The sequence below is a fragment of the Calonectris borealis genome, chromosome 1 (assembly GCF_964195595.1).
Source record: "Calonectris borealis chromosome 1, bCalBor7.hap1.2, whole genome shotgun sequence".
Classification (NCBI taxonomy): Eukaryota; Metazoa; Chordata; class Aves; order Procellariiformes; family Procellariidae; genus Calonectris; species Calonectris borealis.
The window spans coordinates 9,810,412-9,836,435 of NC_134312.1; positions in this window are offsets into that span (position 1 = coordinate 9,810,412).

The following is a 26,024-nucleotide window of genomic DNA, read 5'->3' on the forward strand; positions in this document are numbered from 1 at the left end:
CTCTGGTCATGCAGAAGGCAAAAGAAGTTTTTTTCACTTTCACCAGACCATGCGTTACTTTATCAATGGAATTCCAACGTCGAATTTCTAAAATCTATAGGTCAATGAGACATAGACATTTAAAAGATTAAGTCCCTGTTGGAAAAGAGATGTACTGTGAGAGTCAGGTCATTTAGTTGTTGTTTAAAGTGTTAATCAAAACCAATTCTCACTAATTGTTCTATGAAAGAGCTAGAAATTAATTTAGATCTCAGATCCTGGCTCCAGGACTTCAATGGCAAAACTATGTTCCTGGTTGACTGGCAAATGTATATTCTTAAATTGTTTCAAAACACTTTGCATGTTTTCTGTCTTGGATTTGTCATTTCATTTCATCATCTTTTTCTTGCCAAGAAGGCCATTGTCTAGCTGAGAAAAAAAGTGTTTATTTGAAGCTCATATTTTGCTGTTATGAAAGAGTGATTGGATCTAAAAATTCCATTCATGTACAGTCTTTACCCCAGACTGTATAGAATCCAGAAATCTGCACTCACTCCGACTTTGAGCTTGTAATTCATATAGCTCTAATTAAAGTAAATAGACTTTAATCTGACTGCTACAATGTAATAATTTATTTCAATAAAATGACAAGGGTTGCAACCAAATAAATTGTCAAAACATTTTGCAGTGATGTTTTTAATCACATGTTCATTCTGCTTTTAATTTATCTAGTTACAGAGGTATTTATTGGGCTCTCTTCTTACTTTTATCTTGAAAAACTTTTTTTTTTTTTTTTGTCTTGTATTTCTTTGACTTTGGTAGGTTTTGGTAGCAAATCATACTTGAAAAGAATATAGAGCATGCATGGCTGAGATTGAAGCTCCGTTAAGGTGTTGCATAAACGTACCCACACTAACTGCAGCACTTGGAAAAATTTCAAGTATCACTTCTAAATCACACTCTGATACCATTTATATTCACATGTGATTCCTGGAATATCTTTTTCTTGTCATGATCTAACATGACTGGCAAGCAATATCTTGGGTACTCTCGAATCTCAGGAGAGGAATGTATACAGGATGATTAGGTGCTCAAAGAATAATTATATATGTTTTTTTTTTTTTGAAGTAGGGAGAGGCTGAACGATTCTTATCGGCTTAAAATAATTACACCTGAGGTTAGTTGTTCAGGTAGTTTGGGTCCGAGCTGTGGCTGAGGAGTGATCTGTAGTCATCTGTTCCCAGTAAGGACACCTGATCACAGGGTCTGGTGCAACAACCTGGGATCACTGGAGTGTAGATTACCTTGAATGCCAACTTTTTTCCCCCAATTCAGCATTTGGGATATAGCATTTGTGTGACATCTTCAGTAACTTTCGTTACCTGTGAAAACCCTTTCTGTAAGCCATGATTATCTTCCTATGCTTACAATATCATCAGGAGGTTTTATGTTTGTTTTATACACCATTCATTTCTGTATCTTTGTAGAGAAGCCTTGACCAAATGCTGAACAGCAAAATTGGCAGTCAGAGATGTGTAATGTTGAACAGTCATGTTGCTCCTTATGTTCACTTAGTTTCCTGATTTAACACAGTATTTGATGGTATTACAAGTGATTTACACAGATGTCACTTTAGATTCTCCTTATTGAAGAGGAAAAAGAAGGATTTGCCTAAATTTCCTGTATTTATAGTAAAAAAAAAAAAAAAAAAAGGTGTTCTAAAAATGAAATTTTCAAGTCTGATAATCTTTCTGGTAATTCTTCTCTTTCTGATGCATTGCTTTATAGGCCAAAAGTATAAAGCTATGAAATTTTTAAGTCAGTTACCATACTATCATTTCTACTAAAGTTGTGGTTGTGACATGACAGCCTTTAACATGAAAGCCAGAAATTTCTTTTTTGCTGGCATACTAATTCTGGAGTCAAAGAATTTACAAGAAGAGCAAATTTATAAAGTTAATGCAAACCTTAAACCAAAATGCACTAGGCTGGTCTGTGCTAGTACAGTCATATCACTTCAGTTCTTTTGAAGGTTTAATTTTAACCATGACCAAATGAATATTAAGATAGGTAATTTCTCCTCACCACTGAAAAAAATTGGATTTTTTTAGTGGAGAATCAGGAAAAAAGTCCTATTGAAAGTGTTTTTTAAAATAAAAATTGAAAAATAAATTTTAGTTCTCAGTATTTCAAAACTATTTTTACAAGTAAATACAGGAGATGAAATTATGTATTTTAAAATATAATATAATACAGACTATCAGGTTTATTTACAATTGTGATATTCTTGAAATAACATTAATCCATCACTAAAAATGTGATAATTAATATAGGACGTAAATATTCACTACAATTTTAATTTCTTTTTATTATAATGTTAGACTAAGGACATTCTAATAAATACAAATGGCTACTTCAAGTTTATTTTCTTTTTTTTTAATTCTAGAAACCTGAGTGCTTTCGTTATGTGTCTCTTAATACTGAGTTGCATTCATTTAATTTACTTTTTAATATCTACACTGAAGACATTTACAGTGAGATTAGTAACTGCAATTATTATTTACTAAGTCACAATGACTCCTTAGTCAATGGGCAGAAATGGGCACTTTGAGGGGGAAATTTGTGTAACTTACATTACATATTTATTCTTCAGTGAAATGATTCAGGCCTTAAAGGATCTATTTCTGTTGGCTGTAAAATCTGTACAACAAGCTTACATGCACATGCCTACATGGTACAAATCTATTCTAGTCAATGGAATGCTGTCTGATTTTCCAATAATGACATTTTGTAGGTAAAGACCTCTCTTTTTTCCTATAACTCAATAATATTGGTTTTGTTTTAAAAAACCTTTACTATTTTTGGTTATAGTATACTGCATACTGGCTTAAAGATGCTTTGATGAGATGTATTGATAGGTTCTAAAACTGAATACTTATGAAATTTCCAGAGAAACACAGATCATTACCTAAACAATTGAAAAATGAACTGCACTTGCAACGCACTTATATGGTTTCATTTATAAAAGCTGTTTGAAATCTTCTAATTTCTGAAACACTAATTCAGGCGTTTGCTCTGCATTGAAAAACTTACAAGCCCCAGGAGTTCCTAGCCCTCTTCACTCTTAAGGCTACTGTATTTCATTTAGCCTCATTATTTCCAATTACATGGCATAAAAGGGATTTCCAACATGACACATGGGGGGCAATGGACACAGGTCCTATAACTTGTGAGTGTACAAAGGGCATATAAGTGCTATTTGCCTGGATGTTACACTACAAAGACTGATGTTAGCAGGATCTATTATATCTGAATGGTTGGTAAGCTTCAAAATTATCTTTTCCCATCTGTTTCTGTTTAAATTTGCAGATGTATTAGCACAATTCCAAAGTGTGTCTTGTTATTTTGACCCATTGCACTGTAATTTACATGAATATGGAACAGAAAAGAGCTTCAATCAATAACTGGAATCAAAACAGCCATGAAAATCTGGATCCAGATGCTCTCCACTCTGTTCCTAGAAAACAAACTCTTCCACATACAATTAGTCTCCAGTTTTAAATCTTTGTCTCTTTAGATGCATCTTTTACTATCCTTCAGATAAGTCAACCCATAAACCATCAGGATTTACTCTGAAAATCCACATATACCGAAGGTCTGCACAAGGCCTGTACATAACTCTTTTAATGACTTTTGTAGTAGATTGGACCCAACTTTCTACAGTTATGAGTCTGCAGTAAAAATAAGTTAAGCTTGTTAATAATTCACACCATGTGGACTGAGAGAAAGTTCCTTAGAAAAATAAAGCACTCTTGTCTCAGTTTCATAATATGAACAAGGATATAAGCAGTAGCAAAATAAGCAAATATGTTTCTAATTGTGACCTTTAGCAATAAGTGAAAAACGGATGAGGTAAACCACTAATGAAACCAGGATATTTTGGAACAATGAGTAGCTTTTATATTAGTTTTCCGTATGTGTTGATTCAATTAGGGGTTCATCAATGTTTTCTTCTGAATTGTCATTTGGGTTTTTCTATGGTCAAGTAATCTCAGGTTGCTCTAGATTTACATCAATATCACAGGTAAAACTGATTAATTCTTAAGTTTGGAATTAAATCAACCTGTCTGTCTCTCTTTCTGTCTGTTTCTATTTCATTTCCACAGTGTTCCAAAATATCTCACTTCTGAAGTTTGTAAATATTTGGATCTTATTTTCCAAAAGAAAATGCATCAGGCAACTGTCTTCAACTTACGGAGACAAGAGCACTGCATTCAGGGATGACTATGAAGGTTTCCAGATCATGGCTATCGAGTCAGGATCCCAGACTCTGAATGTTTCTGGAAAAGCCAAGACTTATTGACTCAAAAATATTTAAGCTACTAAGTATTCTATTACAGTAATATTTGGGGAAAAAAAAAGCACCAACCAACCACAAACCAACCAAACCAACCCCTTAAGATAAGTGTGTATATATATATGTAAGCATATAAATCCACACACACACACATATGTACACATATGTGTTCTTCAAACAGGAAAAATAAAACATATTGGACTTTCTAACCCTGTAGCTTAGTTCTACACGGTAGTGACACTCAAGAGCTCTGAAGTCTGGTCTTCCTCAGTACGTTTTTCAGAGCACTTTCACTGCTGTTAGGGAGAAAAGCCATTTGAGCCTTGGTGGAAGGGGATTTGACATTGACTCATTCCTTCCAAACTCTTTTGTGCTAGCAAGTTTGCATTTTCTAAGAAAATGTTTTCAGAAGGTTTCTAGTTAGAAGGCCAAACTCTGTTGCAGGTTATAGGCTCAACTCCCACCAACTTCAGCAGGCGTCTGAAGCGTCCACCTATATGCTTAAGGAGAATGAAGAAATAAAAGTGCTGGAATTTTGTAATTTACTTTTGTTGCACATGTAGCCCTCCTGCCAGGTGTCAGTGGTAGTAACCAGGACTGGGTTCAATAACATGTCTAGGGGACTCCTTCTAAAATAAATATGAATGGTGGTTTGGTCCCCCACCTAAAACACCAACATTTAGGAATTTAATAATCTAACCTTTTACAGGTGTTCCTTCTCCCCTTGCAAGCACGCAGGAGTTCTGAGAATATGAAACCACAAATATCTTTTATTTGGGAAAATACAATAAGTATATAGTTACAAAAAGTAAGGAAAACCCACACAGCATGTTGGGGATATGACCAGATTCACAGTTCCATTTATTAGTCACACAGCTCTTTATGGTGTAGCACTCTTTCTACAGGCAAAATATCCTAACATCAGCTGGGCCCTTGGGATGACTTTATTCTACAGCTTTTTTTCCTTCTGTAAGATCTGCACTATCCTTGTCATGCTACCACTTTTTTTTTTTTTTTTTTCCCCTGAGATGTCAGATATAGCATTTGGATTATTGTTTTTTGGTCTTAGATGCTGCTGCTAGTCTGCTCCTATAAATTCAGCTCCTATAATATTGGTCATTGAAGAACCTGTACACCACTGCCTGCATTTCCTGCTAAAAAAATCTTACAGAAAGAAATGGATAATTACCAACAGCTAAAGCAGGAGAAAACAAAATAATGAATGATGTAGAGATCAGTTATAAGAACTTGTTTCTGTATAAGAATGGAGAACCTGCTAAGCTACAAAAAAGTGTCCTATTTTATGGAGTACAGGTCAGTAGAATTGTCTTGCATGTTCTGCTGAGTTTTTTGATAATTTCTGTTGTTTTTTTTAAAAATCTTCATTAATTTTCTGAAAAATGGACAGTCATAATATTAAATCTATTACTGTATGTCACAGTGGGAAATTTAGAAGAAAACAGCAGTGAAAAAAGGAAAAATAGAAACGATATTTTGAGACTCTAGAAATATCAGTCAAGAAATGATAAAATAAGCTTCGGTTAGACATGAATTCTAACTCACAATGGGAAAATTAGTCAGAAATACACACATGTAGCGAAATAGAAGATGCCCCAAACACTTGAAAAGGAAGAATAAAGAAATAGTATATTCCAAAGGTGTTTAAATCAGATAGGAATTCATAGTATGGCATGATGGCTTAGGCAAATGTGATATTGGTCTGCCTGCGTAGGAACATCTCATCATGTCCCAGGGAGATGATAGTCCTTGAATATAAGTGATTATGCTACAGCACAGGGACTATTCAAAAGGATGTAGACAAATTGGAAAAGACTTCACAGATGTGAAAGAAAATATATGGAGCCAGATGTTGATTAATGAGGGTTATGCTTATGTTGGCTTACTTTAAAAATTAAATCCATACACATACAGCATAAATACATAAATACAAGGGGCAAAGAATTATTGTTTGCTGAAATTCAGGAAAATACAGTTAAAAGTGCATTAGAAAGGAGTTAAAGATAAGATGAACAGCAGGGAATACCTCTCACAGTAAAACAGTCTCCTGTGTGAGATGAAAGGAGCTTTTTCACCCAGGGTATTTAGAACGTGGCTGCACAGAGGGAAGTCGTCTCACACGCCCATGGTTTCGTGGAGGCGAGAGTTTGGGAGTTTTGGACCAAAATTCTACTCAGTGTAAGAATGGCATTATTGGTCACAGTCATTGTTTAGGGAACTTGGTATTGTTCTGAAGCAGACTTGGAATGACTTTTCTATGAGACGAAATTCTCCCACTCTTGTTTATATGTCCTTGTGTGACATTGGATTGTCAGTGTGAAAACAGCAGATCCATTAATTATTATGGATTTTTTAATTTATACCTATTTTATCAGCTAATGGGAGTGACTGGGTTGCCACGTGAACCCTGATGGACCTGTAATGCTGGTACAGAAGTCCACACTGCTGCTTGTTATCAGTTGTTATTGTTAAAGCTACAGGCAAATGGCTGGGCTGCAGGGCTGGCCCTGGCCTGAGGTGATGCTAACTGAACAGAGCACAGAAAACTGCTAGACATAACATGAGAAATTGCTGGACATATAACAGCTAAAAACGTAAGAAGTTCACAAAAGTAACAGACAGTGCTGCGAGGAATGGCTGGATTTCATTGGTGATTAAAAGGGCATTATGTGAGGAACAACCAAACTTCAGATATAATTGAATTATGTCTGGATTAGGTACTAATTCAGGTTTTGGGGAGTAGTCCTGCATTTCATTGCTCCAGCCTAAACAGTAAAATAAACCAAATCTGTTCTTATGACCATACCACATGAATTGAATCTGCTTCCATGGTCAGGAAGCCTGGGGTACTAGGAGGGACTTTCCCAAACTGTTGTCACCAGGATGGTGCCCACTCCAGTCCCAACAGCATTGTCATCTACTCACTGCTTTCTAACACAGTATAGGAGACAACTAAATTAAAGTTATGTCTTTTCTGATTGCGAGGTAAATATGCCCTAAACATGAGTTGGAAGCCACAATTCGGCAGACTGAATCCACCCTCAATTTCCAAACATTCTTAAGGATTTAGAACTTGGTCTGATTTACATACAATGGTATTAGAAACATTTATAAGTGTATTGTCTACAAAAGGTGCCAGCAAAGTGCAATAACAGTAATAAGAATAACCATAGCAATAGCAACAGCAATAGTAATAATAATAGGAATAGCAACAGCGATACTAATAAATTGAAACATTAACCACCAGTAACCGTGTAAATATAGAGAAGAATATGCAAGATCACAGTAGCTCAGAGGCAAGAATTAAAAGGGTTAAATCACTTGTCCATCAACAATTTAATCTCTAAGGCTAAGCTCCATACACACATTTGCACCTCACTTAGGTATTATGCTACTCTGGGAAGTCTGGTTAAATAGAGTAAGACTGTCAAAGAAGTTTTTATATGACTGACTGACATTTATACCTAGCATGTCCCACAGGCTTTATAAAGAACACTGTTTAGTGCCAGTAACGTTACATCTTGGGTGAACATGATACAGCCATGGTGAAAAAGAGAAATAGATAAAACCACAACTTTGGAAACTAAATCCTATTTTTCTGGAAAGAATAATTTTGTCCTGGATTATCCTGGGGAGGATCAGTTGTCCTGGTTTTTATTTCTTTCTTTTTTTTCCCTTAAAAAAAAAAAAGTGCTGAGTTCTTTAACTTCCATCTGAAACCACATCAGAGCTAAGCAGAAGCAACCTTGTTTTTATCAAGACTTGATCTTAAGCAATGAGGGGAGATATCTGGATTACTGATCAGAGCTGCTCCATTGCTCAGCATAACACATTTCTCTGTCTTCCATTTTGTAGTTCTTGGCTCTTGTCCAGCTTCAAACTAAACCATCATGAAATGATTCTTTTTCCTTCTTCTTTCTTTTTTTTTTTCTTTTCTTTTTTTTTTTTTTTTTTTTTTTTTAAGAAAATACAAACTGTATTAATTTACAGTAAGAATTATGGTATTATTTTAGAATTACCTCCACATTCTTGGATCTGCATTCTGAAAGGGATGCCAATAATAGGTCTAATGCAAAGCCCCTGATATCTGTGAGGATCTTTCCACTGAGTACATTAATCCTTAAATCAATCCCATTGGAGAAAGGTGTATGCCTTTTCTTTACACATTTATGCCTAGTCATAGTTTCCTAAATGCTACCTTTGCTTTTGAAAATATGTCAGAAGGCTGGCTTGGGAGGTGGAGGTTTGTCTGGATGCCATTCTGTTACAGACAAAGCCAGGAAAATCCTGAATGAGCTCCAGGAACAGAGAAATTTGCCAAGACACTAGCTGAAGCAGGAGGTTCCAATTTGTTTGGACACTATGTAGTATGTGCATGAGAGCTTCTGAGGGAGCAGGAAAAAGGAAAAAAAGCACAGGATACTCTAGGATGCATGAATGTAATGTTTACTTTTATCTATTTGAACATTTTGGCTCCATTGAACTATGAGACAGATCCTTTCAAACAGAATACTGACTGTCTTGGCGGTGTCACATTTTGGGTGTTTTCACAACCTGCTTCCAAGAAGAGAAGGCAAATGCATTTATACCCCAAAACAGGAAAGCAGCCGACCTGGAGCTAACTGAGCTATGTAGCTATGTCTGGATAGTTCAGAGATGGCTAATTACAGCTTAATTTTCAGGGTGAATTTTGCCTAAAGTAGAGACCATAGAAGTAACATGGATGCAGTGCTCTGGGCAGGTAGGGCAGGAACGGTGAAGGAAGGATAGGAATATGTTGACTTCTGAGGCTGGCCCATCTAAAAAAACCTTTTCTTCTAGGCCCTTCTTCAGCCAAAAGAAAGCACTAAGCACCTCAGAGGATTATTAATCCCTCTTAAAATAGGTATTCTGGATATGTGGGGAGGATCACCTTATAGCCCATCAGTTTTCTTCTCTCTGTAGACGAAATTTGGACATCTTGCTTAGATTTAGCAGATGAGTTTAAAACAGCCAAAGCTAGCCTTTGAGACAGGCTCTATTTGAATGTAACAAGGTATAATTAGCTCGCTGTTTTGCTCCTGTAATTTTCATGTTTCCCTGGAATCATCTTCTGTGGTCTAATATATGTAGATATTAGAAGTATTTCTATGAAAGATAAGTATAATACAGTCCCCAGAAAATTGTATTTGATTTGTTCTGGACCCTCTGAAAACTAAGCTCCTGCTGTGAAGAGCTTTCAAAGAAAGAAGTATGGCTAAATGTGTTTGGTGAGTCCTGTTTGTCATGGATGTACTTCTTCAGTGGGGTAGTAGAAGAAGAAGGGATGAGGAGGGTGGGTTGACCACGTAGGTAGAAAATTTACTCTATCCCAGCCAAAACCAGCACAAGGTTGTACGAAAAAATGTAACTAACTGTATGACTAGACATAATGATTTAAACTCTGTCTGATCAAATTCAGTGTTTAGAAATGTAAAGTAATGAAAATGGGGATATAGCCCTCTCAGCTATACATGTATTGCCACAAGGTGTCTAAATTAGCTGTTATGTCACTTAGGGAAAAAAAAAAATATGAAGATGTTTGAATTTTGCTTAGAAGCAATTAAGAAAGCAGATAAAATATAATAAACTATCAGGAAAGAACAGAGAAGAGCCTGGGGGGTTATTAAGTCTCTGATGTCTTGAGCTTGGAATATTACATCCTCCGCTGTAAAGAAGGTGTCAACTAAATTAAGAAAGTATAGGAAAAAACATCAACGATGAGCAAAGATAGTAAAAGGCAAATCTAAGTAAATCAAGTTAGCAACGACATTTCTATTTGTGTGGAAAAGATACATGCTATTCTGAAATGTTAAATTTGAATTTAGTTAGACTAATACTGGAATGAAGTACCATTCAGCATAATGGCTTCAGGTAGAAGTCATGTGAAAAAGCTGTAAAGAGGAAAATGAAAATCTGTGGAAAGATGCAATGATTTTAATTTTGTCTGAACTAGCCTTATTTCCCTCATAAACGTTCTGAATTTTGGCAACTGATTTTTTTATCAAGTTTAGATTTAGGCTTCAATTTTTCATTAAAAAAAGAAGAAAGAAAAAAGGAAAAAAGGAAAAAGTAAAACGGAAAAAGAAGGAAGAAAAAAAGAAAAGAGGAAAAAGAAAGAAAAAAGAAAAAAAGAGAAAGGAAAAAAGAAAAAAAAAGAAAAAAGTCACTGACTTTCTACAGAAAAAAAACTTGTCCCTAAATTTCTCACAAAAAATAATTGAGCTAAATTAACTGTACCAATTTATTAGCCAAAAAAAAAAAAAATAAGTATAGCAAATTATTTTTGGTTTTGAGTGCACCAAAAAAAAGATGCTCTCTGGCAATTACTTCCCTCATTCAGCCAAGGTGGTGGCCTCAGAGTAAATCTGAGAACTACCTTTTTACATTACCTACCCCTTTGATTGAACTTCTAATCTTCAAAACCAGAATCAAGAAGAAAATACAAAGTAAATTGTGTAACATCTATGTAATGGTACAGTAGCTGTGCTGAACACATGAGAACTTGTCAATCCTGAGGCAGGGTGTACTGTGGAGCAGACTGGCTATGAGGGACAGATCTTGTGGAATATTGGCGGAAAAAAGGATGGACAGGAAAGGCTGTAAAAAGAAAGTAAATTAAACAAAAAATACATCTTAAAAACACTTTAATCACCTTAGCACTCATTTTCAAACCTAGTCTCACTATTTTAATTCTTCCACATGCCATGCTGAAAGTTTCAACGTTGCACATACCAATAATTAGACATTAGATACCAAAAATTCTTTTTTCTTTTTTTACTTCCCATTTCAGGTAATTTGTGTCTGACTCCTTTGTGTTTATTGAAAGTAATTCATATTAGGCATTTCAGCTCTTGCCCTGTCTGTGTGTATGTTTTTCTTCAAATGGCCACTTAACTTGAGTTTAGCCTTGACCTCTTTATGTGATTTTAGTATTTCATTTATCTAGCCACAATGAATCTTGCACTAAAAGGGACAGAGCCTGCAGAAATATAAGATTTTATGTACTCCAGATAAAATACATACACATTAACTTGCAACAAATTGTCATTTTCATGAGGGTTAGGAACAGAGCTTGAAGAATTTCACGAGCTTTGGCAATATTCTTCAGTGATTTTTCTCAATGGAAGTGATATATTGGAGATATTTTGTGTACTGTGTGTTCATTTATGAAGACTTTAAAACAGCTTGTATGAATCTACATATGGAAAGCTATAGTTGCAGAGCAGTAAAATGTTATGGCTGATCACCTGAGATTTTATAATATTAGGTAATCTCCTGGAAATATTATTTTTGCATGACTCTTATTGAATCTTCAAAACATCCTGTCAACAGTCTTGACAACTATTGATGACGAAGTCTTCAGGAAAGGGCTATTTCCAGTGTCTGGTACAATGAAGACCTGGTTCTGTCCAGTGAGTCTCTATGTTACTATAATAATGTGTTTAAATCCCCCCCGTCTCTGTAAATGTTGTGTATCCACAAGTATATATAACAAGAGATTAAAAGTGCCCTTCATGATGCTCATTCTTTGTCTTAGCAGAAAAAGTGTCATGCACTGTAAGTCACATAACACCTTGTGGCATAATTGAGATATTTGGAAAGATGTAGATTTAAGTGAGAAGCTATGTGAATGTCATAATAGCCAGGGCCAAGCACGAAGCAGAAGGGCTGACAAATGCCATGCCTATACCATGTTGCTTGGTGCAAAAGGATCTTGTTTCTTCTTGCTCCTCCTGGCTCACTCAGCCAAGTGTGTTGCTTCTGACCCAGCATATTCTGCCTCTGTGTGAGAGGATGTCGTGGTCTGTCCGCTCAATTCAAGCCAGCTAATTGCCTATAATCAAAAGCAGTTCTTTTAGCTCCAAAGATAGAGATTTGCGCTTTAGCTCTTACCATGTATGTTCAAAAGAAAATGATGTGTGGGAAAATAATTCAGAAGCCAGAGGAAGAGAGAGCAAGATATTAGTGAGTAAGAAGAGTTTAAGTCTTAAAAATTGAGTAGGAACAAGGAAAAATGGGATCGTAAAAGAGACACAAAATTATGCCTGGGACATAAGGAAGGGGAGAAGGGGTAAGTGAATAAGTGAGTAGGAAATGGAACTTGTATAAAAAGCCTGAATGATGTCATATAGTGATAACAATGTAAAATGCCTTTAAAATGAGCATAGCCCAGAAATTACTCAGTTAGGCAAGTAAGCAAAAGGCTGATGCAGGGATCCAGGTCAGGAAGCTGTGATGAGATCTGAGCAGAGATGAGATGAATCTGAGCCCATTCAGTCAAACCACCAATACCTCTTGAAGACTGAGTTGAATCTGGAATAAGCTCCAAACCTCAAGTTTTTAATTTTGGCTCCAAAATAAGATTTGGCAACTCTAAACAGGAAAGCATTTATTTTCTTCACTACATCAACCAGGGAAAAGTTAAAATGAGGAGGTCAGAGTAAGGGGATGTTGAAGGAGAGTTGGTCAGTGGAAAAACAGAGGATAATTTGGTAGAAACTGCAAATAGAAAGGGTCAAAATGGGAAACCTCTGTGGGAACCCAGGCAGTAACAGGCCACTAAATTATGAATGGAGAGAGAGAGGCAAATGTTATGTTAAAGAAACTGAACTTCCTGTGCTTTTAAGTGATGGTCATAGCAAAATTTGAACTTACTAAATAGGTTGCATTTGCCTTGTAGGGTTCCACGACATAAATAAAATGACACATGTAACATGCCACTCTGAAATGTAAAATTATTGTAGAATAAGAATTTGAACAATGAGAAACAGCTTCCACTTCCACTTGAAATTTCCTGTGTAAAAAGGCGGCGAGATTTGCTTTAGTTTTGTCTTCTTTAACAGTTACACGTAAATAGGCCAAACAGTCATAATCAAAGTTTCTTGTTTCATAAACTTCAGCAGCTTCACATATGCAAAATTTGTAAAGTAGAGTGAAGGAAGAATTATACATTAAGATTTTTACTCACAAAAATACCAATATCATCAGTTAAAGGACCAAAAGAATTTTCCCCTGATGACATCAAAGAAGCGGATCTTCAAAGAGAAAGAGAATTCCTGTATGTAGTAAAACTGAGGATATCCCAACTCTTAGCTCGCAGAGCCTGGTACAGTTCAGCAGAACTATGGTAATTTAAAATAGTGAGAAACTGGCCATTAATTTCTCTCTCCCTTTGCCGCTTTCTGTCCTGTAAGAATTACAGAAAAGTACATTACTGTTGAAAAATACATAAGCCCTTACTGAAGTATGCATTTTATGACATTTAACTAAGCCTGTGGAAGTCCCACCTTGTAATATAATAAAAACTACTGCTTGTTCTGCATTTGCCATCCATAAATCTCAAACCACCTTTCCGGAGGGCAGTATCATTGCCTTTTGACAGATGGTGAGACTAAGGAGCAATAAAATAAAGCAATATACCCAAGATCACCCCAAAACCCACCAGCTTCCACTGCTTTTCCAGTTTGGAAATCGTACCAGAAAAAATACAGGGACAAGGCTGCAGGGGTATTTTGAAGATCTTTCTGTCTGCAGAATTATTTAGAGGCTTTCTGCAACTTTGCGGTGGAGGTAGAGGTTGATATGTGCAAGTTTGGACTGAGAGAAAAGGCTCTGCTGCTCCATACAGACTAGACCCATCCTGTTAGTCTGGATTTCAGCCGCTTTCACAGAAAAGAAATATGTTTAACAGGGGCTACTGTAGGAGGAGGAGGGGGAGGATTAGATACAGGAATCCTAAAACATACTAACCTGCTTTGTATACTTTTTGACTCTTAAATCTGAGCTTTGGGTTTCTTGATACAACTGGTTTGTGGCAAGAGCACAGCAACCCAAGTTTATCAGCACTGCTAAGAAGCACAGTAATAAGTCACTACAGAAATATTTATTACCTACCGGTAACCACTGGTAATTGCTGAAAAAACAACCCGAAAGACATGTCTATGCTCTTGCTGGAACGACTCACCATGATGTAATTCCCTAAGCACCTCCACTAGGAGACAGTAGTAAAAACTTATGAACATGTTCCCCTGTTAACATTCTTTCCTTCTTTCTTTAATATAGCTGAAAAAAATAGCAGTGTGCACCCATAAATTCTCTACAAAACAAAATCAGTTTTTTTCAAGTGGGCACAGCAATGCAGAAGGACATTTTAGAAAGTCCTGTAATCTGTAAGCATACTGCAATTTTTTCACATTCTGTTGTCAAGGAGTTTAATTCACAAATGTTTTCTTCATTTAGTGTTTAAAGGCATTAATACAGAAACGGACCCAATTCTGCAACTGTTGTCGTTGTCAAGCTGATAGAAAAGCTTCTGATGGAATAATGCTAAGCCCCTGTTTTGGGTAATATTCACCCAATATTTGGGAAAGCTCTGAACAACTTAATACATCTTTTGCAGCAGTAAGAAATGACTAAAACTTAGGTTGAGCTTTTGTGAGATGCTGTGAGCCAATGTCGCAGCTCACCACTGCCAAAAGGGAAACCCCACTGCCTCCAGCCCCCAGTCCTCCCTCCCGCCCCGTCAGGAGAGGGGGAGCAATGGCACCTCCTGGTTTCAGCATTGCCGGACTTTCAGATTGGCCAAGATTTGGGCAAAATCGCAGCTTCAGAACCTGGTCTGTTACCTCTCATAGGCAAACTGTTTTCTTGACAGGGCAAGGCGGCTTCAATTACCAACCCTCCTCCCCTATCCCTCCCCCCACAGCACACTTAGCAATTCCCAACTCATCTGGCTACTTTCAAACCCATATTTACACCAACTGGTTAGTTTTGTTCTATTAGCTCACAGACCATTTAAACCGTCTGGTTTTCTTCTAGCAAGTCCAAGACCCCTGACCCCAATGATCTCTATATTTGAAGTTCGTCCATGTCTGAAGTAACTGTTTTTAGAGGTGACAATCCCAATTATCACTCGCTGATATGGGCATGGTCCCAGATCATGCAATGTGGTTACATGATGCCTGTGCATCTTCTCCCCTCCACCACCTCCTGCCACGTTTGAGGCAGGGCTATACAATCACTCCTATACACAATGCAGTGTTAGTGAATATTCACATTTTGTAACCACAGAAAAAAAATCTTGAGTTCTAATGCAACTTACTTCTCCCACACTATTTATCTAACTATAAAAGTGTGATCTTTTTTCCAGGAACAGTCTTACAGTAGACAGTGCCTGGGTGTGATTTCTAGGGATTCTAAAATTCTTACGTGACCCCATCTCAGGCCCTCACCCAGAAATCTGGGAAAATAAATTACCCTGTCTGGGTGTTCAGAGTAAGAAATATTCCCTCATTTAAAAACCATGTTTGCATAAAGGAAGTTAAATGAACAGATTTTTATCTGGAGGGAGATCCTCTAAAACATTATAAAGGCTCTGGATGTGGTCTACCTGGGCTTCAGTAAAGCCTTTGACACTGTCTCCCACAGCATTCTCTTAGAGAAACTGGCGGCTCACGGCCTAGACAGGTGCACTCTTCGCTGGGTAAAAAACTGTCTGGACGGCCGGGCCCAGAGAGTTGTGGTCAATGGAGTTAAATCCAGTTGGCGGCCGGTCACAAGCGGTGTTCCCCAGGGCTCAGTACTGGGGCCGGTCCTGTTCAATATCTTTATCAATGATCTGGACGAGGGGATCGAGTGCTCCCTCAGTAAGTTTGCAGACGACACCAAGTTGGGTGGGAGTGTTGATCTGCTGGAGGGTAGGAAGGCTCTGCAAAGGGACCTGGACAGGCTGGATCGATGGGCTGAGGCCAACTGTATGAGGTTCAACAAGGCCAAGTGCTGGGTCCTGCACTTCGGCCACAACAACCCCATGCAACGCTACAGGCTTGGGGAAGAGTGGCTGGAAAGCTGCCCAGAGGAAAAGGACCTGGGGGTGCTGGTTGACAGCCGGCTGAACATGAGCCGGCAGTGTGCTCAGGTGGCCAAGAAGGCCAATGGCATCCTGGCCTGTATCAGAAATAGTGTGGCCAGCAGGAGCAGGGAGGTGATCGTGCCCCTGTACTCGGCACTGGTGAGGCCGCACCTCGAATCCTGTGTTCAGTTCTGGGCCCCTCACTACAAGAAGGACACTGAGGTGCTGGAGCGTGTCCAGAGAAGGGCAACGAAGCTAGTGAAGGGCCTGGAGCACAAGTCTTATGAGGAGCCGCTGAGGGAACTGGGACTGTTTAACCTGGAGAAGAGGAGGCTGAGGGGAGACCTCATTGTGCTCTACAACTACCTGAAAGGAGGTTGTAGTGAGGTGGGTGTTGGTCTCTTCTCCCAAGTAACTAGTGACAGGACGAGATGAAATGGCCTCAAGTTGTGCCAAGGGAGGTTTAGGTTGGACATCAGGAAAAATTTCTTTACTGAAAGAGTGGTCAAGCCTTGGAACAGGCTGCCCAGGGAAGTGGTTGAGTCACCATCCCTGGAAGTATTTAAAAGACGTGTAGATGAGGCGCTTAGGGACATGGTTTAGTGGGCATGGTGGTGTTGAGTTGATGGTTGGACTTGATGATCCAACTCGATGATGTTGGTCTTTTCCAACCTTAACGATTCTATGATTCTATGATTATCTTTGGAAACCTAAGTAATTAACAGAAGGTGAGACTGCTATCCCCAAAGCCCAGCCCTGGCCCTGAACTCTTCCTACAGCAGCAAGGGGCAGTCAAGGTTATGGGCACTGTCCTCCCCCCTCCGGTTACATCCAACTCACACAACTCATTATTCAGGCTCAAAAACCAATTTGAGGGCAGTTTAAATCTCCTGGCCTAAGTCAGAGGCACTCAGTTTGTAGTAGTGTGGGGGCTGTATGGGATCCTTAAAGACAGGTTATTGCACCATAGTCAGCTTGGGAGCAGTCAGGGGGTGGGACAAATTGTTCTGGCAATGTAGCAGTCTGCTCCCCATTTTTCCTCCCTTAAAATTTTCTGCAGCCCTCTCGCTACGAATTCGTTGCTTCTGAAAAAACACACAGATTTGCTGGACATAAATGCACTCATTCAGTGTGTAACCTGCAATTCTGGTACTGCTAGACGGAGCTTGATCTAACGCACACGCAGAGTAACTTGCACAGAGGTGGAGGAGAGATGTGTCATGTAGGCATCTCCACCACTGGTTTCAGGGAGTGACCACCAAGCCTAGAAGGTTGGCACCACCCTTTTAAGGGTTGTGTAGTTTCTGTGAGCTTTTCTACCAATCACTAATAAAAAGACCAACCTTCTCTTGCCAGAAGGGAGGTGTCAACAAAATCCCTAAGTTGACAATAGCTCCAGGTGAGCTCCATCATTCCATAGCCAACTCACTGAGCCTTTTCCTGTTGCCACCTTGTCTCCTCTTGCCTTCCCATCACTGTAACAGTTCTGTCACCAGTCTGCTGCCAGATCATCAGTCCTCCCTGCAATATCATTAGTCCAATGGGGCAGTTCTTACAATTTCTTGAGATTTTTTAGAGAGAAATCAGAGACATCCTATGGGAAATATTGACTGAATGTTAGTTTTTTGAACAAGACACTTGAATCATTTAGTTTGTTGAGATGCAGGCTGTTACCTGAATCATTTCACTAAAGGGAGGATATGGACCCAGTTTCTAAAATTATTCTGTTCTTTTTTTTTGTTATTTTTTATTCTGTCTATATTTTCCTGAAGAAGGCATTTTTTACATCCTGTAACTCAGGTAAATCTCAATATAATTATATGTGAAGGAAAAGCCCTTTTCTAGCCCAGGAGCTTTCTTTTGCTGAAAATCAAAGGGTATTTTGCCAAAAAGAAAAAAGTGAGAATATTTCCATACAAGGTCACAGTTACCTAAATAAATCACAGCCAGCTTCACGCTCCAGACTCTATTTATATTTTGAGCCAGGGAACATCTGTTTAATAGTGGGTGGTCATGTAACAGTTTCATAGACAACAGAGCCATCCTAACACTCTTGGAGATGTCAGGAAGGGACTTATCCTGAAGTCAGTGAGTTGTAGAGGGGTAAATGGGAGGAGAATCAACCCCACCATTCTGGAAGGTTCTCTTCTCAGTAACCAAATAAAACTACATGCCAGGAACTACATGGCAAAAGACAGATTACCCAGGAGAATTCTTATTTAAAATATAAAGGACAAGCCAGAATCCCATGGCAGTTCCTCAATAATAGCTGCAGTGATTTCTGCACAAATAGATGAGAAAGACTCAAGATATGCCAATGCCTTTGCAAGGTAGCAGAGTGCTGTCTCCCAGTGACTCCCAATGGTTGGATGAGGAGCATGGAGAAGGCACAGACCCTGCTAGTTTTTACCTGAACTTTACACAGGTCAGTCACCCTGGTAAAGAATTAGCACAGAAAATGAAAACTATATAATTTTGGATGTGGAGTTAACTGAGAGCACAGACATTAGAGCTAAACAGTATTATTCTCCCCAATCTGTTGTCCGCAGGCTGTTGCCACTTGTAGACCCATCTGACTTTCACTGACTGTTGAGGGACACCTCTCTTTGGCCTGAAGTCAGTCTTTTGTGCACACACCCTGACCCTTTCCACAGCACCCAAGGAACCGAGAACGTAACCCTCGGCACCCAGCGTGTTAAGTGAGAGGAAACGGGAGAATAGGTCATTGTTGAACACCTCCTTCTGTGTATTTGAGGCACCTCATTTATATGTCGGATTACGTATCTTCTTTCATTTAGATTCTTTCCCTGAAAGTGTATGTCTACTGATTTTATTTCAGAAGGTCAGAGAAGGCAGGAGGAGGGCAGAAATGATGCCTGTAACAGAGCTGCCTTTCACTCTAAAATACTTCTGTTGAAATCCTCTTCTGGAATATAAATATCCTGATCCTTGGTCTGGTCCTTTCTCTTCCTGAAGGGATCAAATCCAGCTCTGCCACCTGTCAAAGACTGTTTGTGTATTTTTCATTAAACTGTCTTTGAATAAACAGTCTGTGGTAAACAGAAAAAGAGACATTTTCCATCTCTGTTGCCTCAGGTGAATGTCTCAACTACCAGGCTAAACAGTGTAGTTCTCCTATGCTAAATCTGAGCCAGGGAATCCTTTCCTATCTCATGAAAAGTGCAGGCATTGAAAGCATCTAATTCCAGAAAGCCTGTTGCTATTAGGTGGACAGTAGGGTTGTGTGTTTTGGTTTTGAAAATTGGAAGTCCATTTCATACAAGGCTACTCCGTCAGCAGTCTGACAAAATGCTTCTAGATTGAAGGTGAACCCCTTGCTTTCCAATTATCTCAAAAATTTAGGCATAAAAAGGACAACAAACTATTCAGTGTTGTGAGGCCTGAGACATTCTGCTACTTCCAGACTCAGAATTTAAGACTTCTAATGAACTTTAAATTTAGATTTCTTCTAACTTTAGGTATAGGCAACTCCCATATATGAATTTTAAGGCTCATTAATCCCTAAATCTTGCTTCATTTCTTTTGTCTGGCTAAGAAACTTTATTAAGAGAGAAGAGCATGCCAACAATCTAGCTTCTTAAACTGGGGGAGCAATGAAAAATACATTCTTGTGAAAAACCCGTTGTGCTAAAACAGTTCTAGGACATGGAAAAAAAGGAACTTTGCTATAAAAAGAAAAATATTTGCCCATTTTTTATGTTTCCTTTGCTGTTTCAGTTACCTGGATATGAATGGGCCTCATTGAAAAATTAATAACAAGAGCTTACATGGGAAATATCCATAGGATTTTGTATATAAACCATTCTTGTCTAAAGGGCCTGATAAAACAGCTGGTAGATATTAAGGACCAGCATTCCCTATACACAATAAATAAGTACTATAGTATCCTACAATGGTACCCTAGAATACTGTAGTAGTATTGTTTTGGGCTGCATGACCATAATCTCAGTTCTTATAAAACATCATAACTATACTGATCAATGCTAATTTAAACTGGTTGAGAATCAGACATGCAGACTGGGGGATTTACCTTAGTTAACTCGAATCTGAAATGCCATGATAATCAATAGGAACAGGATGTGATTTGCTCGACCTCCTTTAGATACCTACAGAGGCTCAGACTTGTTGCCTCCTAGCAGTGCCTGTTTCTCACCATTGACCACAAAGACGTCCCAGGGTGATCAGCTTAGATGCAGGCATCTGCTCGGTGGTGTCTTTCACTGTTAGTGGAAAAAACTGCAGTAGAGATTCACTGAGGGAATTGTATCAGACTCATCATTTCTGAGTAGAAGTCCAGCAAAAGATGGGTAAACATTATTTAAGTTCTACTTAAACCTCAAAGTAGGCAGCCGGTGCACACATGAGCTCACACATGGGAGCTCTGCACTTGAGATCATTTCAGTACTATACAAGTAGCCCTTCTCTCCTGTCTGCGTAGGAGTTTAACGTGTACTATTACAAACTATTGTTGTGATAACAAGGATTCTCCGACCATCTGCTGTAGCCAAGTTTCAATAACCTGGGAAAGGCAGCATGACAAAATCACCCCTGACATATACTGGTGTGGTTATACTGGGGCTGATTTTGGCCCTATGCATGTCAGACAGAAGTTTATAATAAGGATTCCTTGTTCACTTCTCTGATAATCTGCTTCAACCATTCTCAGAAGTAACTGCTAACGGCAGATTCACTCCCACCGCTCAGCTTCTCTTTTTCTTTTAAACTGAACCAGACCTGACAGACAATGTAAAACCCTCAAAGCAACTCTAATCCATTTCCAAAAGATGCCTCAGACTGTACGGTAGCCCAGGATTCTGTTTTGAATAAACCCATGCTCATGCTCTTTGCAACTGAGTATTTCTAATGTAAGTGCCTGCAAGGAGGAGGAGGGGAGAGAGGCTCATTAATAATCATGATGGCTTCAGTATTGCATAACTCGGTCAATTTGATCATCCGTTGTGCTTTATCAGATTTGTTTTACTGCAGTTTGCTTGTGTCTGTACAGTTCCCATTTTGGGGAGCTTTAGTTCCTGGGAGCTTTCATGCTATCCCCACTTCTAGCACTGTAAAACAGCGGCCTGCTGTTTTAATCACGCCTCTCTTTTTCCAATGTTGTTTGCGCCCTGGTACAACCCATCTGCCTTGAATCTAGTGCTCCACTGGGGCTGCACACATCTGCCAGCCAGACTACCTTCGTACACAATTACTCAATCCACCGTAAGGCTCTTTAATAGGAAACAAGTGTGACAACGGCAAGCCCTTTTTTCTCTCTCTCTCCCTCTCTCTTTCCCTCACTCCCCCTCTCTCTTTTTATTTTTTTCTTTAAACCACATAGTCAAGCCGCCCTAATAGAGATGAAGCTTGATAGATCCACCCAGGTGTAGGTGAAATGGTAGAGCCTCAAGCGTAATAGATGCCGTGCTCTTGTGCTGAAGTTCAGCACAATGTCCTGAAGGGTTGTCTAGCAGCAGTGAGATGGGTTGCTCTTTGCACGGTTAAAAAGTCAAAGAGCTTCCTCCAGCTTACATGTATGACTAATTTAGAAAGCAACCTGGATCTAGGTGAGCGCTGCAGAACTGTCTCTTCTCTTCAGTGCACGGACAAAGCACAGCACACAGTAAGTGGAAAATTTGCGTTTACTTATTTTACTTGGGAATTAATTAACTGTGTTTACTTTTGAGGGAATCCTCTAAAGGCTGGTGCAGAAATGAAGCAGAATAATGTTTGCATGTGGATCCCCCGTGTATTTCTTCCTGCTTCATTTTACACCGTGCCCTTGTCCTGCCACTTCAGTCTGATTGCTCAGACTGTGCAGCTGGTCTGAAGCAGCTTTCTTATCTAAAACTGAGCTATATAATGATATCAGTAACACATAGGTCCATTTCTCTATTAAGATATGTATCTGTACAATATCTGGTTACTGAGCAGAAGTAGGGTTTAATCATTTTTATTATAAAATGCATAAATGAAAAACCTTAAATGAAGGAAGTAAAATACTCTAAACCTCCTCTTTTTTTTTTTTTTTTTTTTTTGGAGGGGGGAGTGGAAGAGAGGAGGGAAAAGAGGAAGCAAGAATTAGAAATGTTAGGCATTAAAAAATAAAAGTAATTTAACCTGAAAAAAAGAGCTGCATTATTTTGTTTACCAAACCATTGATTCAAACATAATGAGAATGTTGCCAAACTATAAACTAACAAACTGTATCAACTACAGTGATAGTAAAGCTTGAAACAAAAAAAGAAGGTCGCTTGTCTAAAATGCAAGAGGCATATTAGAACCAGATGTATAGAATCTCAACTTTGACTCCTCAGTCTTTCATGCTTGGTTTAAAGCAGCCTTAAAATTGCCTTTACTTTGCATTTACAACTTCGGATTCGCTGTTAAACTGCGCTTGAACTTGAAGTCAAGATTTGATCTTAGCACACACGTATTCTTCGAGCCTCCTACCAGAGTTTTACTTTGCTATTGGGAGTCTGTTTACTGCTGTACCGTATATCCTGAAGCACATTAACAAGCTTGCTGTGATGGACTTTCAGGTGGAATGTCAGCCAATGTAAAAGAATGTGTCCGTTGCATATACAAAATGTTCTGTCTGAGAAATAAACACATGCAGTATAAAAAGGATCTGCCGGCATCTCAAGTAGATGATGACACAGTTTAAGAATGCATACCAGAAGTATGTCTGAATTTATTTTCTGGAGGGTCCAATGAGATGACACTTCTCACTTTAGGCTTAATTTATTCTGAACTATTACCCAGGTTGGTGGCTGTTGTCAACACTGGAAGTGGAACAAATGAGTCTGCATAGTTATGCTTATAAAATGCTTTCAGTAGTCTTCCCTTCCACAGAAGAGTTATTTTCTTTGCTCTTGGACAGACAAGTATATATGGCCCTTTTAATTAGCCATGGCTTTAGGCTGCTACGGTTATCCTTTGTGCATGATAGCCATTAGCCTAACTCTGCTGCTGAAAAACATCCAGTCTGTAACAGTAAGCTTCTAAATATGGCAATTTAAAAGGGATGAAGTTGGAAGTTTAGAAAGGTAAAACAACCATCTCAGAAGAAATATTTAGACCTGTAGTTGCTGGCATCAGACAGCGGTCAACGTCTACCCCCTACAGGGAGAGAATCTAATTTCATTGTGACTTCCCTAGTGCATGAACACTGTAGTAGTTCAGGTCCTCCACTCGAGTAGTGCAGCTATTCTCTGGCTCCAACAACTGCCCCTTATTGGCAAGGTCAGACTGTGATTAATAGAAAGTAATTTTCAAAGAACTGGATCACTAATAAATAACATAACTAATAAATAGCAATAGGCATTTTCTCTCTCTTAAATTTAACCCAGTGGAAAATGACTTTTAGACTTTAAAAGCCATAATCAGCAGTGCTTTTCTTTCACAGTTGCAAAGTGCAAGTGTGAATTCACAAGAAATTCCTGCTTACCTTACGTCAGTATGTATGTATCTTGAATACAACTTTACAACAATCCATACATAATAATACTATGTAAAAAATGGTCCTAGATGTTGCAGTATAGCTGAGGTTAAGTTACAACCAAATACAAGTGAGGTGATAGATTTATGGGACACATTCTCCCTATCATACTCACATCAAGTACTCTGCCAATATTCAAATCAAAACCAATTACTCTGTTTTTGCCAATCTATCAAATTTTGAGTGGTACTTTATCCTTTGCTTTCAATGCAACTCATTGCTCTGTAAGGCACTTAGGGATAGGAACAGAAAAGGATGAAGATGTTATCAACAGATAAGTTTCTATTTACATAAACAGACCGGACAACAATTATCCCAGTTTGCTAGCCAATTTAATTCAAGAAAACCAAAAATATGACATGTGTTTTCATCATACAATCTGTGTAACTCTTGGTTTTTAATGTATTTTTTTAAATTCAGACATTATGCATTTGCATGTAAGTTACAGTATCATCTACTATTTTGTATTGCATTTTTACAATAGCACAACTTTTAAATATTTTAAATAAGCATCATGTGATACCTTTTGTTCCCATTTGTTTGTTAGGACTGTGAGTTTTGCGTGTGTGCAGTGTAACCACTTAAGCTACTTTTTTTCTTTCTTCCACCATATTTCTGATATACACATGCACTTATACACACATATGCTCACAAGAAATGTTATGTCCTGTGCTTTCTCCCCACTTTGAAATGGAACTTTGGATCCCTCAAGACCTCTTCTGTTGGCTTCAGTGCCTAAATTAATTTGAACATGAAAAATATGGCATTTCCATATCATAGAGCCTAATCGTGACCTCAGCTACAACTCATGAGTGTAACAGAGTTCTGGGTTTATGCATAAACTTGATTGTCATTATCCTTACCCAAAAAAAGAACAAGTAGCAATATGTTGAGCAACAATATTTATTTCTGATATTAATTATTAGTTAGTGCTGACAGTGTACTTTACAGCAATATGTCAGTTACTGGAATTATTATACCGCCCACTTTTACATTAATTTTGTGTGTGGGAAAAAAAAAAAAACAGATCAGGATCTGAAAAAATATCCAGATCTGAAAGCACAAGTTATTCAGACCTAAGTTTGTCTTCCTTAGGCCTTTTGTTTAAATGCATGAATACAACCCTAGGAGGTTTAGTTTAGGCACAGATATTTGAGATTTTTAGCTATATTAGCTCCATGTTCAACGAAGAGCCGAATGGCAAATTGTCAGTTATACTTAAGATTTATAATGGAAGCACAGTGTCTAACACTTCAGTAATCTATAGAAATAAAGAATTTGTTAATTAATCAGTAGTCATTTTGAAAATATTTTCTTAATAGACATAATTTGACCGTACTGTTTACTAACAAAACTTCACCAAAGACATAAATATTAAGGAAGCCTTTTTTCTTTCTATAACTAACATTTCTACAGAAGGCTTTAATTTTACTCCCATTTGTTAGTGTTGTGGAAGCTATAGGTATTGTATGACACAATGAATCTTGTATTATCTTCTTTGATACTATTACTCATGGCTGCTAAAGATTTAATGAGTCTTAAACTGAAAAAGATGTAGAAAAAGTGCTTATAGGCATAACAATGTGTTACTGATGAGCATCAAAAGATTACCAGGACATTAGCTAGGGTTACAGGAAAACCTCAAATCATGTATATTCCACAAATCCAAAATATTTTCCATAAGAAATCACTGAAGAAAGTTTCTCTTCATCTGTATTATTATTCTTCATATAAAACATCCATTCTAAGCTAGTTCAGATTTTTGTTCTGCTAAGGACGATGTACTGCATGTCTATTTAGAAAGTACTGCTAGTGCTATTTACATTAAAATCACACCAATTATTTACACAAATACACAGCAGATTTGCAAATTTTACTTCACTAAGTCTTGGTTACTTCTGTGAGTTTAGGTAGAAATGAACATAATTTGGTTTTCATTCTTCTTACATTAAGTAAGTATCAATGCTGATTTGATGCATGAGCTGTTACTTAAGAGGGCATTTTAGGTACTGCCATGGAAACTAAGCCTTTGATCTAGAAAGCTTACGTCCATTGATAATTAGGTTTTGGTAGTGAATGTCTGACACATACTTTTAAAATAATGTTTAATACCAAGTAGGTCAGATTTAAAGATAAGCCAATATTTTAGGAATCTGGACACAATAAAAGATTTCTTGCTGCTGTCTATATTAAAACTAAATCACCTCAAGTGAAAAAAATGTTTTTCAAAATTTCTGGTGCATTCAGACAATGATTATATTTTTTCTGTCTTGGTGCTCTGT